Raw genomic sequence first — 16,755 nt, 5'->3', positions numbered from 1 at the left:
CCTTTATCGTGTTGTCCGCTTGCTGCGCGCGCTTCTGCCCCCATCGTTTGCCGCTGGGTGTACACGCCGTCCCCCTCCCCCCTCTTCCTGCGAGTCTCCGGTTGTCAAAGCGCTGGCACGAACTTAATTCCTTTCTTCGCTCCTCCTCCAATGCAACCCCTGTGCGGTGGCAATCAGAGAGCCAGATCGGTGGCGGCGGATCTGTATATGTGCACCGCCCGAGCCGAAATTGCCGCTGCCGTTCGCCACTGCGAAATTATCTGCCAGTTCTTTCTGAGCCATGAGCGAGACGACCGATGGAAGTCCTCCGTCTGCTGCTGCTGCTGCTAAACGAGCTGCCAGAGCAGAGGCCCAGCGCCGTCGCCGTCAGAATCCAGAGGTGCGTGCCGCCGAAGCAGAAGCTTACTGTCGCCGCCGTCGAGATGATCCAGGAGTACGCGTCGCCGAAGCAGAGGCTAAGCGCCGCCGCCGAGAAGACCCTGCCGTTCGCGCCGCCGAAGCGGAGGCTCATCGCCGCCGTCGAGAGAAACCAGCAGTAAGCGAGGCTGAAGCAGAAGCTCATCGCCGCCGCCGAGAAGACCCTGCAGTTCGCGCCGCCGAAGCGGAGGCTCATCGCCGCCGTCGAGAGCAACCAGCAGTAAGCGAGGCTGAAGCAGAAGCTCATCGCCGCCGCCGAGAAGACCCTGCCGTTCGCACCGCCGAAGCGGAGGCTCATCGCCGCCGTCGAGAGCAACCAGCAGTAAGCGAGGCTGAAGCAGAAGCTCATCGCCGTCGCAGAGAAGACTCTACCGTTCGCGCGGCCGAGGCCGAGGCCAAACGCAAACAAAGGCTCGCAAACAGTCAGGGTGCAACAAATGCTTTCCGGCGACAGCTTATTTGATGCGCTCAAATTTCGCATTAGGAAGTAACGTAATCGTCGGTAATTTTTTTGTTTGTTCGCCCTCGTTCCCTCTGCTTGTATACTGATGGCGGTTGTCTCAAATATACTTTCGCGACGTCTTCGTTCGGGAAAATTTATTCAAAGAGCTTATTTCGAAGACGATAATAGAGTTCTCAAAGGGAACGCTGCAGTGCCAGCCGAAGGAACGCAGACCAGCCCACTGCAGGTTTTTCAAGAGAGGATCGACAACTGCAATAACATAGCATGTAATAATCTAGTTATGATACCATGCTTACCGCGGTGCAACAAGTATGTCACACACGCTGGCTACATATCACTTCTACAACAGTTACCTTGATTTTAATCTGCTAAAACAGATTTGCTCACCACGAGTAGTTCATGGTATAACCCAGAATGTCTGTTTTTCTTCAAAGAAACACTCGGCAGTAGCACGAGGACTTAACTGACGCTGCAGTTTAGATTCTACTAGCATCACTTGCTTCTTTAACTGCTTCTCAAAATAAGGCAGTTCTTCATGTGTTTCAGTGGCAGTAATTTGTAGCAAAGCTGATTAAGGCTCACAGCTGTTCGCAGAATACGAAAAGGAATGTACCAATATATATTCCAATTTAAGAGTTACATGTTCCACTCACTTGAGAAATTTGCTGGTGCTTGCTACTTGACGAATACACATGACGAATCTGCTTGGCGAACTGACACAGGTTGCTCGGCCCAAATTTTTTAGTGAAATATGCCATTTGGACTGTATGGCTGCAACCAGATGACAGCTGCGCCACTGACCTCATCCTAGACATTGTGCCAACCTTTAACGCCGTGTTTCATACACTCGTATCGCGAAACTACACGAGTAAAAAAGAAAGGTCCATACCTGACTACACTAACGCTTCGCTACGACTCTGAACTCCACCGGGACGGCATCGACGCGAGACATTGTTTCTATATCGGTAGGGGAATTGGGAGTTGTGTTGACGAGAGCTTACTAAACATATTGTACCTAGTGACAAAGTAGAAGAACATGAAGTAGCAGAACGGAATAAGCAGAGAGACTGACAGTTCAGTAAACCTATGCACAACCTTGCACAAGAGGAAGTTGCTTTTCTTTTTTTCCTTTTCGCAGCGAAGTTGTTAGTCTCTAGTTGGTCGGGATTTTTCGTGACGTGCTCACCCAACAAACAGTAACTGGAAAAGGGGTGTCTGAGTTCCGCGTAACAAAATCATCCTTTAAGGCGATAGTGTGAAGGAGCCCGTGTTGGAAAAAATTCGGTGTCGGCGTCGGACCGGTCGGACGTCCTTCCGGCAGAAAGGTTATCAAACCACGCATACCTAGGCCCTCCATATGATAGAAGGAATTCACTGAACTAATCTGATTTCTCAAGTTAAAATACGTGGAAAAAAACCCTTTTTTGAGCATAAATGAAGTACAAACTGCAATTTCATCTTTGGTCACTCGCAAGGGAGCAGATAGATTCACTTAGCATGGCGCGCCCATTAATGTATGCCCTCACCGTACAAAACCACACGGGCTCGCCCCTGGCCACGCCTTAAGCTCCATTCGGCGATTTTAAGTTGTAGAGAGATATCTGTCATTGGCAGCGTTATCGAAAGGATGACGCTTGTTAGTAACCGCTTTATAATCTGTCATTAGTTCGAAACACGGAAAGAAACACCCCGACACAAACAAACCGCACATTGTGTGGGTTTAACGCTGTTTAGCAGACGCCCTGTGCCCGTTTAATTAGCTCATCCAATAGTTAGCGATGCATTGCAGGCATGCCAGATATATTACAAAATTTTGTCACAAGACAAAACCATCCAGAGAACAGCTCCAAAGTAACTGTGTGAATTCTATGCGGAAATGGCAGTGAACAGGCTATATATCCACAATGGCAGTTTTTTGTTGTTGTTGTTGTTGTTGTTTCATCTTCTATAACGGCAACCGGAACATTGTTTCCCTCCCTTACTTGCCAACGAGCAATTGCCGGTGGAGCATCTAGAAGCAAAAAAGAAAATTGGAGAACGCTTAAGCTTCGCCTTCCAGAGTGGAACGCGACAGCGCTCCCGTCGACCCACCAAGGGGTGTAAGACAACGGGCTACGGCGCAGCGACTACGCGCCCCGCATCGGACACGGTGAGCGTCGAAAAACGCAGCGTTCGGCGCGGCAACGAAATGTGCGCCTGAGCAAGCGACGCACGCCTGAGCCTTAGAAACAGCTCGTTTCTAAGGCAACACCGCATTCACTAGAGGCGCTTTTGTACCGCTTTGAAGCATCGAACTCGTGGCTCAGGAAACGATAGGACCTGAGCCACGAGTCCGATGCTTCAAAGCGGATTCTCTCTTGAGTACCTCTTCAATGTAAAAAGAAAGCGTCTTATGAAGGATCTCACTGAAAGTGTGTTTCCTGTTCCATTGTATCGGTTAATGTTTCAAGAAGGGCCTGGACAAGACGTACTTAAAAGGGTTAAAAATATGTGGATACCGGCAAACGTTAAAACATTCTTATTCAAGTTTCACACGGGAACCTTGCCTGTTATGGCGTGGTTGGAGGAAAGAGGAATTTATGTGCCATGGGGAAGCAGATGCTTTCTGTGCAACAAAGCTGAAACGATTGAACATGTTTTCATTGATTGTAATAACGCCATATTCTTTTGGGATATATTACAGAGAACGTTAAAGATAGACCTACCCCTCAATCCACATGGCATTCGTTTTTTACCACCTGAACACGATTTTGAACAGATGGATGTCATCTTTTTACTTGGAATGCACGGAGTCTGGCGTAGTCTGTTGGCATATAGACACTGTGATGTTAAAGGCCGATGTGTGTATGAATATTTTGTGGAAATGGTTGTGAAGGTACGTGACGTGTACAAGACGAAGGACTGTGATGAAGCTGTGGTGTCAATGCTTGACATTTTGACACATATAAAACGAGTGTGACCTAGGATCACAAACTCTTTTGAAGCTTGTAGCCAAGCTGGAAATAAAGAAAAAAAAAAGAACTCGTGGCTCAGCGGTAGCGTCTCCGTCTCGCACTCCGGAGACCCTGGTTCGATTCCCACCCAGCCCATTTTGCAAGTTGTTTTTTATTCATGAAGAGCCTGCTGGGATTTATCGCTCACGGCCAACGCCACCGACGCCGACACTTACACCGACGACACCGGCTTTTCTGCGACACCAGCTCCTTAACGCTGTCGCGTTAAAATCGTACACTACGACGTACGCACTACCTACAGACATGGTAGCTCTAAGAATGTAATTTGACTATGCGACAAAACGTAATTCTCTTACGCGAAAAGAAAAAAAAACATTTTTTCCAGCGTTTCTACATTGCACAGGCCAGCCGCTACGTCCGCCATTTACGCGCGCCGGCGCACGGATGTTTAGGGGGCCACGGAGCGGCGCGCCCGGTTCCTTGCAATACCTCCTGCTGGCGCTCGCCTACGCCGCATTGCGGCCCACGCAAGAGGTCGCCATAAAGAAAGAAATTTCAACAAGAGCGGACACTCCCATAGAGCCCAGCGGCCGAATTGACTGTAGCACACCAAGCGGCTGTTGTCGACTCCTTCCGGTTTCGGTTTTGGGCGCGCGCGTTTTGAAAACCAGTTGGTACACGCCGCGCCGGCTCCGCTGCTCGGCATTCATTTTTTTTTTTCGCTTCTGCTGAACCTCGCGTGGCCTTCACGTGGCCTTCGCGTGGAATCGTTTTAAGTAGAAACGATTGCGATTGACCTTTACAAGACTGCGCCGAATCTGTCAGGTGCAATTTCATAAAGAAAACGACAGACGTCTTCTGAAATGATGGAATGTTTATTTTGCTCTATATAAATGCTCGTTCCGGGCTTCTGCATTCATCCAAGGTTGTGGCACCACGTAAGCAGCAGTCATTGCCGCACGATGCTCCACCGGATGCCATCAGCTGAAAGAAAGTAAATTGCAAGCATGTATGATTTCCGTATATTGACCTAACAGGAGTATTGCGTGTAGAGGCGAAACGTGCGTAAGTGGTGAATGAGTGGCATTACAGATAAATTCACTTTTACGTACATTTCGCAGCAAAGACTCCTCCGAAACAATGCCATAAAATCTGAACATCCGATTTTCAAGCACCCCTCCTTTCCCGGGCATTATTTCCTGCACTTTAAGTGCACAAATACACGGGTGACTGCGCGTTTCCAAAACAACTTGGCCTCGGCCGACACGACGGTACGCCAAGTACACAAAGGTAGCTACAACACAGGCTAGGCCAGACCATGTTACACGCTCGCAGAATGCCTTTTAATCGCACTCAAGTCAGACTCGTCGGTGCAATGCCTGTTTTCAGTCGCTCAGAATACATAAATGTCATGTTCTGGAGCTCCTCCGTGTTATCTTCTACGCGTCCTGCCGGCGCATGCAACACTCCCGTGTTATCACTCTCGGCAATCGCTCGTCGCGTTTTCGAGAAGCGTGAGTACCGAAATAAGGTATATGTTGTTGCAGGGCTATAAAATGCGTCACAAGCTTGTCCCACTAAAATTCAGTACACGCAAAACTAACTCACTGTGGCCGCGGCCGCGGCTTGCTTTTTTCGCTAACAGCTTCACAACCCCAGGCGCGGCGAGCAAGCCTCAAGGTATCCTAAAAAGTTACCAAATAATTTGCAATACTTTTTTCGGGTCAGAGAATGCGTCACGAACTTCTACCAGTAAGATTAAGTACACGCGAAACTGCGGCACACAGCCGAGCTGCTTTTCGCTAACTGCGTCAATAAGCCGGGCGCGGCAACCGTGCTTCTAAACTACCCCAAATATAACGACGTTAGTTACAATAATGTTGGGGGCCACAGAATGCGCGAAAACTTGTCTGTCTCAGGCGCTACGACGTAGTGCACGCATGCACACGCGCAAATGCCTCACACGGCCGAGCCGGTTTCCGCTTACTGCGTCAATAAGCCGGGCGCGGCAAGCGTACCCAAATACTACCGAAATAAGTTACAGTAATGTTGCGGCTCATAGAAAGCGTCGCAAACATCTCCCAGGACGAGGCATTAACTCAAATTAACTGCGCCAGGACGGCGGTGCTGTTTTTTCTCTAACTGCGCCACTCGAACTAAGCCTAAATGTGATTAAAATGCGCCGCACACTGTCAAACACAATTTCTCACCTTGCCGTAGTCCAGTAGTGCAGTGGTGCCGTGTGGAAATGCAGACGACACGCAAGAGAAGCATAGAGAAGGACGGGAGCCCCCAAAAAAGGGGCTATATCCAAAACAGACGGGTCGCCGAGCACGCGAGCTTCGCACGTATGTATGTACGACCGTCCTCGCTCACTCCTGCGGCTTGTCTGGCGCATGACGTATGCACGCGCGTCTGGCGTGCCGCTAGCTTGTTGCTAGGCAACGCAACAAAAAGTTGCAAAGTATAAGTTCATTTACACGCAAAACTTTTTCACTTTTAGTGGGAAGGAATAAAAAAATAAAACGTTGTCTGGAAGTTTATTTCACATTCTTTTTTTCTGATGCTCGCGTCAACTAACGGACGTTGTTGAAACTAGGCGTGACGTGTTTCCTGTTGCCAGTTTTTGAAGACTGTCCCCTCTTGTTGAATTTCTTTCTCTATGAGGCCGCGTTCCTACCACAAAGCCCGCCGTCGCGCATAGCGTTCGCGGCTAGTTTTTCCCGTTAAACATTACGGTTACATACGCTCTAGTTGCTCGAGTTATGTTTTCTCCTATATTTGTATAACTATCCGAAGTTGTCATGTCCGCAAGCTGGTAAGCCATACTTTTCGTATTTTATGACGCTATCTAGATTAAATATTTAGTTCGACCCACCATGGCTGCTTAGCGGCTAGAGTTTTGGGCTGCTAGGCACGAAGTCGCGGGATCGAATCCCGGCCACTGCGGCCGCATTTCGATGGGGGCGAAATGCGAAAACACCGGTGTACTTAGATTTAGGTGCGCGTTAAAGAACCACAAGTGGTCCAAACTTCCAAAGTCCCCCACTACGGCGTGCCTCATAATCAGATCGCGGTTTTGGCCCGTAAAACTCCATAAGTTAAATGGAAAACTTAGTTCGATAATGCATTTCCGCTTGGCGCAGAGCCTAGAAAATAAGGACGTAAACTGCACTTCCGCGCATCTGCGTGCGCACGTGGCGTACAGTCAATAGCAGAAGTTTACAGGATACGGTTTCCTCTACAAGTGTGAATTCCTGCGCTGTTAAAGCATGTCAATTGCAAGTTAATAATAACTTTATTGGTAGCGAAGGCTACTACATGCTGGAACATTTAATTCGAGGCTGCATGACCTCGCTTCAGCAAATTTCAGCTTCTTGGCAGATCCTGCGTCCCATAAACCTTGTCGGTTGGCGGTACCTCGCTTGACGTGGTGGTGCTTATGTAACGTCGTCTAACGTCCGCACCAGCTTCGCCGTACATCCACTTTGACACGGTGGAATGGGGTGGGTGTTTTTTATTTGAGCATCTTTACGAGATCTTATTAAGTATTAATTGAAATGGCTGACTGTGCTACATGTGATGTGTGTAACTGCTAAGAGAACATCGAACACTTATTGTTCTACTGTCTTCTATTCGATATACAAAGACAGTCAATGTCCAATTGATTACGGCGACTAGACGATCACCCGCTGTTCGTGCAGACGTCGCTTAAACCCCTTCGCCACCTGTCAGTGGCCCAAAAGACAGTGAATGCACTTTCACGCTTTTTAAAATGATTGGCTTGCGCGGCTCATAGCGGGTTGCTTTCTCACGCACATAATCACCGCCTTCTTCTCTTTCTTATCTTTTTATTCCCTTCCCATACTGAAGCGTATCTGCCAGACGTTTTTCTGGTCAACAACCTGCCTATTTCTTTCTCATTCTCTCTTGTAGTAAGGGACACCGGTTGTGTATAACCGGTGAAGCTTACAAGGGAGGAAAATAGCCTAATCAAATTGAACAAAAATATTAGGGGGTTCCTGTAACATTAAGTTGGACCTTCGTTCGCTCAGCTAATCTTTAAGCTGAATCGAACAGCAACGAATGTGCCTTTCCGTGGGCACAAGAAAATTTGTAGTTTCAGTTGTGCTTCTAGCCATTTATTGCATAAATGTGCTGTAATGGCGGTATTCTACATCTTACTGATTAGCAACGACATTAAGATGACCGCTTTTGTGCACAGTATGTCGAATGTGTCATATTCGAACCCACTGCGCATCATGCTCTTTCGTAAAATGCTCTTCGGGGTGAGAAAGGCATGCTCACTTCAATGAAGGTGGAGACTTAAGCCCAGCTGACCACCTGACATGCTATCCCCGGTGCTGGGTGAAAAATATACAAAGTGATCACGCAAACACAACAAAACAAGCGAAGCTCGCACTAACAAGTATCACCGCTTTCTGTGCAACCAGACAAGCCTGACTCAAATGGCAGTGAATAGCGCGAAAAACGCGGAGACAAAAAGGAACCAGACGGGACAAACTAAGACACCTAACTCAACGCTGCGAAATATTATATTCCTCTCTTGAGCACGCACTAACCCCTTCAAGATCCGCCATGCTATTGGCCGCGCGTTTCGACACGGTACGAAAACTAATAAAGAAACAAATAGATGTGTTCGACTACCCTTTAAAAACCTCCGTTAAAGGCGAACGTCGTTTCTTTTCTTTTTCTTTTGCAAGCGTAAAACGAGTTTTCCCCAAAGAATCATGGAATGGCTAGCCATTTGAACACTACGGTTCGCCGGTCTTATTCTTATCGTCGTTAACGACAAAGAGCAACGGACCAAGCTAAGTCACGAAGTTGTGTATTCTGGTTCTTTTTTTTTCTCATTTTCGTTTTTTTTTCTTTACTTTCCTTTCATTAACGTTTCTTCTTTTTTTTTTCGTGATGAAGCTCGACTTTGCGCGAGATTCAAAAAGAAAAAGGACATGCGGCACTTGGTGGAATTCACATGAACTAAGCGCCGATGTCCAGGAAAGCTGCAGTGGGTTAGTGTTGAGAATGGCTCGACACCAATGCACCATGTTTAATATCCTTCCCAGCGTCTACTGGTTAGCGAGATCAGATGTGGTATAACGCGGGAAAATTTGCAGTGAGCTTCAATCAAAATGCGGCCACCGCGAGCAGGAATCGAACCCTCGACCTCGGACTAGCCATCTAAACGCTCGTGTTTGAACCATTAAGGCGGACGCTTGTTGCGGTCATGAAGTAAGCGGCGGTGACAACAGTACAACTACGTTAAGGTCAAAGTTTTGTCTTTGTCACGCCTTTCTGTTAACCTCTTACGCATTCGCGACTCCCTTCACCACAAACAATACATTCGAAGTAAAAATATAGCACCGCGTGGACAGGATGCTTTCGGCATTTTCCGCATGAGTTGCACAACTCGGGTTCTTTTCGTTTTTACTTTGCTTCTCTGCAGGGTTCAAACTGCTGTCACCCACAGACTAGGCACTCGCGCACACTCAGAAGTCTCAGTTACCCCAGATGCATCTCTCGTTAAGTCTCCTTGGACTTCACGGCTGCGGTTTCGCTCTGTTGTGACTTCGCTGAAAGTATAGTATTGTGGTTCTTTCAAGTATTTCTTCTTTCTACTCGTCTACCTTGCCGCACTTTCCTTTCGTGCTGCACACCCCATTGTCCTATGAAGTGAAGGAACCGCAGCTTCCCTGACAAGTCGTCTGGCGCGGACAGCAGTAATGGTTGTCAGAAGTCCGAGCAAGAATGAAGCCCCAAATCGTCTTTTTTTTTTCTTCCTCGGGGCGCAAACAGCCTTTCAGTACCTCAGCCTTTTCTTTATTTTTTCACCCACACTCGCGCCGTTTACTAGGTATCAAGTTGTTTAGCTAAAGAGCGTAAACTTGCTGCAGTGTGCACCGGCACACAGCTCATTTTCTTTGACAGGGTTCAGAGGCGTCACTGAACGGGCCCGCGTCCAATTCACGATGCCGAAAAGTCTCCAGCGTTATACTGAAAGAGTAGTAGTCACTATAAGTAGCTTAAGTTCCCACTGCAGTTGTCGCAGAAAACTGATAAGCAGTACGTAAGAATGGCGCTACGGGTCAGAATAATATGTAGACAGCATATGAAGCTACTTGACCTGCTGGATTAGCAAAAAATGGCGGAAGGAGCAGTGTTTTATTCTGCTGCAATACGATATACAAGTCCGCCACGAAAACAAATTACAATAATGTACAATCAGCGAAAGCAGCATAAATATGGGAGAACATGAGCTTGTTCGCAGGGGCCTGAAAGGATGAAAGACTCCTTTTGCAGGGCTATGGAAGGCCCAATGTGAATCGCGAACAAGCAACGTATCTCATGGTCTCTTTGCCAAAGCGTACCGCAAAATGTTACCCATATGAGGAGTGACGTCTATAAACAACGCGGTGCTGTATTAACCCAAGAGTGTTGACAACAGGGAAGGCCCTGTAACGCTGGTGGCGAGAGAAGAAGGAAACAAGTACTTAATGGAAACACGGGAAAACAACAAGGTGGCGGCCATGACAAGTACGCTTTATGAAACAGAATGCTACATAAATTACAAAAGGATTTAGACTACCAACGCGTGAACGGCTGCTGGGGAACGTCGTCTTCCCCAACAGCGGCCTGTAGCACCGCAGCAATCGTCGCGCACCGCAGTCGTGCAAGCAGCGCGCGATCGGCGGCGGCAGGCAACGGACGCGTCTCCCCGCGATCAAATGCGGCGGTCAGGACGGAGGTGCGGTGAAAATGGTCCATAGAAGATCTTTTCCCGAGGTCAACATACAAAACAACAAACATACAAAATCACAAAGCACAACTGCTATTACTATAGAAGCCAACGAACACTGACATCAAGGACAACGTAGGGGAAATTACGTGTGCTCAATAAATGAAATACCGAAAAGACAAATTAATTGAAATTGAAGTGGATGAAAGAACAACTTGCCACAGGCGGGGAACGATCCCACAAAGGAAAGATTGTGGGATCGTTCCCCACCTGCGGCAAGTTGTTTTTTCACCCACTTTCATTTCCGTTAATTTATCGTTTCTTTATTTCATTTATTGAGCACAAGTAATTTCCCCTACGTTGTCCTTGGTGTCAGTGCTGTTGGCTTCTTATGATATGACTAATAAAAACCAGGCCCCTCGGTTAACCTCCTTTTTTCTCGTTTAACTGCTATTACTAGAATACAATGCGAGAAAAAAGAACACAAAGGGCAGATACATAAGTAAAAAGTTTCATATTATTGGACATGCCTTTCCAAATGCGACAAAAAATCATGTGTTATTCTCTTCAGAAATGTTGTTCCAGTTATTCTTCTTAGGAAATAGGATAACTAGAGCAGTTTTCATATATATTAACGGGCAATTGGAAGCGGATTTCTGTCTAGTGTGTAACCTATAGAAAAAGTGAAGGGGGCCCAACTCTTAATGATCTGGTGATATTACCGATAACGTACGAAAATACCAAATCCCCAGTACTGTGATTGAAATTAAACGTTAGTGTACCAAAGTAAGCGCTCAAATGTACACTTTTACCATCCCCCGTAGTAGGTAACCGCCCTCGCTCGTAATATATGACATGAAAGCTCACACTATTTTTTTAATTCCTTATTTCACAAATTTCACGCCCTTAAATTAACACAATTTTCTATGACGTCGTTTAACGCAAGCCGATATCGAACATCATTTCCTTAGCACCCGAGGTTTACGTTGCCGCACTCGAGGGTACTCCTCGGCTAAACCCCGTTGGGAGTCACCGTTTTACCTTGTAAACAAGAATAACAAGTATGTCTTTTTTCCAATCTATGGTCCAAGAAGAACCGCCCGGGCCATCTAAGGGCGCCAAAGAAGTTCACAGCAAGCAAAATATTTTTTTTCTATTTTCAGTCAAAGAACAGCAATGCTCCTTACCATGCTCTGACTCAGATTGCAATGATGCAGAGTCCACTCTTGAAACACTCGAAAAACAGTTGCACCCTTTGCGGTGTGTTTTTGCCACGCAACGATAAGCGTCATCTGCCTTGCCCACATTTCCTTTCTTTAATGCTGCGAGCCCGGTACTTCCAAGTCACGAACGGCATGCGCGTTATCAGCATGACAGAACATTATCGACAGGAAAGTAACGAGCGCAGCATTTTGATGAAAGGAAATGCGGGCAAGACACATGACGAATATCGTTCGCTTTTAAAACGTTTGCACCCTTTGGGGTGTATATTTGTCCCACAGTGATAATCGTCATCTGCCTTGCTTGCGTTTCCTTTCCCTGAAAACTCGGCACTCGCTACTTTCCTGTCGAGAATGCTGCGTCACACTGATAAGGCGCATGCCGTTCGTGACTGGAAAGTAGTGGGCTCGCAGCGTTAAAGAAAGGAAACACGGGCAGCACGGATGACGATTATTGTTGTGGGACAAGATACGCTCCAAAGGGCGTAAATTTTTCTAAGAGTGTACACTGTTAAAACAGTTGCACCCTTTGGGGTGTATATTTGTCCCACAAGAATAATCGTCATCTGCCTTGCTTGCGTCTCCTTTCTTGAAAACTCGGCGCTCGCTACTTTCCTGTCGAGAATGCTGCGTCACACTGATAACGCGCATGCCGTTCGTTCGTGACTGGAAATTGCCGGGCTCACAGCGTTAAAGAAAGGAAACGCGGGCAGCACGGATGACGATTATTGTTGTGGGACAAGATAAGCCCTGAAGGGCGTAGATTTTTCTAAGAGTGTACGCTCTTAAGCAAAATTACACCCTTTTGCAACACAACGATAATCGTCATCTGTCTTGCCCACATTTCTTTCTTTACCGCTGCGAGCCCTGTACTTTTCAATAACAAACCGCATGCGCATTATCAGCATGACAGAGCATTCCCGACAGGAAAGTAACGAGCGCAGCGTTTTCAAGACAGGAAATGCAAGACAGATGACGATTATTGTTCCGTGGCAAATACACACCCCAAAGCGTGCAACTGTTTTTAGAGTGTAGCATTACCGACAGGAAAGTAGCGGGCGCGGCGTTTTCAAGGAAGGAAATGCAAGCAAGGCAGATGACGATTATCCTTGTGTGGCAGAGATACACCTCAAAGGGTGTAACTTTGCCTTAGAGAGTAGAGTGTAGGAGCCAGAGAAGGCGTGCCCGGTTGAACGTGCAGCCGATTGCCAGATCAGTCGGAGGACGGGAGAAAAAACATGCCATCGCTTTGTCGGTTGTAAATAAATAAAGCGTCTCTGCGCGTGCCACTGCGTCAGACGCCTTGCCAACAACGGGAGCTCCAGGAGTCACGTGACCGGAACTCGGCGAGACCTCGGTCACACTGCCTTCAGAGCGCCTCCGAGAGTTATGGATAGGATCGCGACGCTTGAAAGAGCTCGCCGAATTTGTTTCGAGCACTCAACTTCGACGAGCCGAAGGCAACGCGAGCTGCCAGAGCGCCTCTGGAGCGCTCGAAAGCGACCAGCCGCGTGTGTCATGTATTTCGTATATTCGGCCTGCCCCATTTTTTGGGCTCCTCAGTATACGCCACAGGGTGGGTGCTCATTCTTGGATAATCCCCCAGAATGAGTATGTGCCGCACAGGTGAAAAAGGTGTGTGAAACCGTGTATCTGCCATACTTGTCTGTACGTACACCCGTCTTCACCATTCCCATTCCCCAGGCAAAGATCAAACATCACCTTCGTCCCCGTGACATCGCAGCAGTGATGTCTCAGAGTTTGCATGAGAATGAACAATAGGTTGTACATCGATATAGCTTGTGGACGGTGTACTGCATAAGCATTGTATAAGATTGCACAATGCAGGAATCCATAAAAGATCACTATCAGACGAGTTTCTTTTAGCTCCTTGGCCTAATGCAAACAGCGCAGCCCTGGTAACAAGTGCCGCTATTGCTTTTCTCCAAGCCACTGGGCTGGACGCACGGTTTTAGAGATGCCACAACTTTGTGAATTTGTATATACGCATCTCTTCCTTATACCATCATCATTCATGAGCTCTTTCCCTCCCCGTCCCTTTTCCCCAGTGTAGAGTAGCAGGCCAGAGCAAGTTATAGCTCAGGACGACCTCTCTGCCTTTCTATAAATAAACTTCTCCCTCTACACATTGCAGGGGTTGCTTTTATAGCTTTTAATAGACGCTCCAATGAAGATTTTCTCCACAATAATTCTAGCACGTGCGTTGGCTTCGAGTATTTTTTTTTTACGTTCTAGAAGCTTTTAGTGATGTTTGCAATAAATGCTTTACTACTTTTCGTGAATAGAACTGTAGTTGAGTAGAACCTGTTGCTGGGCGAGTTGGTTGGGATCTAATGAATACATTGTTGCGCCAAAAAAGGAAAATAAGGGCTCTAGGGAGGGAGAGTACGAAACGACAGATTGAGCGCTGAACTTCAACTGATTTTATTCTTACAGCAGCGCAGGGAGAATGAACAAATGCGCATGCGTACATAAGTGTTGCCTAGAGCGATTACAGTGACGTTTTTAACAGTTGCAACTCGTTTTCAAACAGAAAAACAGATGTATCAATAATACAACTCGTGCCTCCCTCTTTTATGTGATATGCCTCCAAAAGTTCTCTTGCTAACGTATCAACACTCCTGCCAAGTATCTTTACATCATGCAGTAGCGCCTGGCATCTGCCTTCCAGGCAAACCATGCAATACGCAGGTAAATGCGCATTACCTTTGTTGATTACAGGCAATTCATGCTCCCGGGCCTGGTAATTAACACATCTCCCCGTTTGTCCAACGTAGGATTTTCCACATTTCAGTGGTATCTCGTAAATAACGCCTGTCGCACATTTCACGTACTGTCTGGTGTGCTTTTTCTGGGATCCTGACTTTTTGTTAACGCGGCCTATGCGCGGACACAGTCCAGCCAACTTGCGTGGCGCCGAGAAAACAACTGGCACACCAAACCTAGTAGCGACTTTCTTCAAGTGGTGGAAAAGCTTGTGGACGTATGGCACCACTTCCGGTTTGCATCGTTTTTGGTCGGGCCTAGGGGTATGCCTTTTTCCCTTGACCTTCTGGAGCAATGTTTCCGACACCGCCCCAACGATTGAGCTCGGATAGCCTGCTGTATGTAGCCTCGCCAATTGCTTATCAAAGCTAACCTGCATCGCGTGAGGGCACGACTTCATGAGAGCAGATTCAAGGCAAGGAGTGGCTATTCCTCGTTTAACTAACCTTGAGTGTGCCGAATCGTATGGTAGCAATTCCTTCTGGGCACGTGGGCTATATTGCCTACAGACGTGGTTTTTGTCAAAAGCTAGACTGGTCTAAAAACTGAAGAGTGCCATGGGAAGGGATTTCATGTGTAAAGAGCACGTCCTTCCCATGTAGTCTAAAAACATATGAAACCTGGCTCATGCATTGGTCAACGGTAAAATCATGGTTACTTTTTGAGAGAATTAAAAAATCATCGACATATCTAAAAGCCTTAAGGTAGAACCTATCGTCAAAGGAATTGTGCAGGTCGCGGTCAATTGAAGCCAAGAAAATGTCACACAGCACAGGAGCGACGGAGGACCCAATGCATATCCCTTGCCCCTGAACATAAAATTCGTCGTTAAAAGAAATATTCAGTTTTTATATCTGTCTTAAGTTTTTGGCAAACACCAAAAAATCATAGGTAGATCCAATAGCCACTCCTTGCCTTGAATCTGCTCTCATGAAGTCGTGCCCTCCCGCGATGCAGGCAAGCTTTGATAAGCAATTGGCGAGGCTACATACAGCAGGCTACCCGAGCTCGGTTGTTGGGGCCGTGTCGAAAATATTGCTCCAGAAGGTGAAGGGAAAAAGGCATACCCCTAGGCCCCAGCAAAAACGATGCAAACCCACAGTGGTGCTATACGTCCAAAAGCTTTCTCACCACTTGAAGAAAGTCGCTACTAGGTTTGGTGTGCCAGTTGTTTTCTCGGCGCCACGCAAGTTGGCTGGACTCTGTCCGCGCATAAGCCGCGTTGACAAAAAGTCCTAGACAGTACGTGAAATGTGCGACGGGCGTTATTTACGAGATACCGCTGAAATGTAGGAAATCCTACGTTGGACAAACGAGGAGATGTGTTAACGACCGGGCCCGGGAGCATGAATTGTCTCTAATCAACAAAGGTAATGCACATTTACCTGCGCACTGCATGGTTTGCCTGGAAGGCAGATGCCAAGCAATACTGGGTGAGATAAAGATACTTGGCAGGAGTGGTGATGCGTTAGCAAGAGAGCTTTCGGAGGCATATCACATAAAAGAGAGAGGCACGAGTTGTATTAGTGATGCGCCTGTTTTTCTGTTTGAAAACGAGTTGCAACTGTTAAAAACGTCACTGTAGTTCCTTTAGGCAACACTGATGTACGTATGCGCATTTGTTCATTCTCCCTGGCCTGCTTGAAGAATAAAATCAGTTGAAGTTCAGCGCTCAATCTGTCGTTTCGTACTCTCCCTCCCAAGTGTTTATTTTCCTTTCTTTTGCGCCACAATGTATTCATTTTTGTGAATTCTTGCCCAACGTCTGTGACGCACTTTTACTTTGCCACCTAATAACGAATGGAAGAGGCAGTTAAATAACTAACGCTAACATGCATAATTTTAATCTCTTAAAATATATAAAGTTTCTTTTCTTTTATACAAACCTTAAAATTTGGATTATCAGTATTTATGAGTACAATTTTCCATTGTTTATTTGTTTCTTCAAGGGAACCATATTGGGATGCTTCAATTCTGTAAGAGCCTCCAAGTACCTATAATATCATACAAATATACATAATACAGGCAATATAGGCGCCACTATAAATAGCACATACTAAAAAAGCACAACTAAATTATTGAGTAACACAAGAAGCAGTTCTCTGCGGAATTGACCAAGGCGCTAGGATCGAAAGGTAGCGAAGTGCACAGACCTCC

The 16,755-nt window shown here is 46.8% G+C and overlaps 1 protein-coding gene and 1 long non-coding RNA gene across 6 annotated transcripts in view; both read right to left on the bottom strand.

Annotated features, from left to right (window-relative positions):
• Window positions 1–16,755, bottom strand: part of LOC139049188 (uncharacterized) — a 451,752-nt gene that overhangs the window by 63,754 nt on the left and 371,243 nt on the right. The window lies entirely within an intron of this gene.
• On the bottom strand, window positions 4,689–6,210 carry LOC135913455 (uncharacterized). Its single transcript, XR_010568015.2, has 2 exons — window positions 6,045–6,210; window positions 4,689–4,818 (listed from the first exon to the last, which is right to left on the bottom strand). It is a non-coding gene; the product is annotated as an uncharacterized lncRNA (long non-coding RNA).

This window comes from Dermacentor albipictus, chromosome 8, assembly GCF_038994185.2.
Source record: "Dermacentor albipictus isolate Rhodes 1998 colony chromosome 8, USDA_Dalb.pri_finalv2, whole genome shotgun sequence".
NCBI classification, from domain to species: Eukaryota; Metazoa; Arthropoda; class Arachnida; order Ixodida; family Ixodidae; genus Dermacentor; species Dermacentor albipictus.
This window is presented reverse-complemented; position numbering and strand designations above follow the sequence as displayed.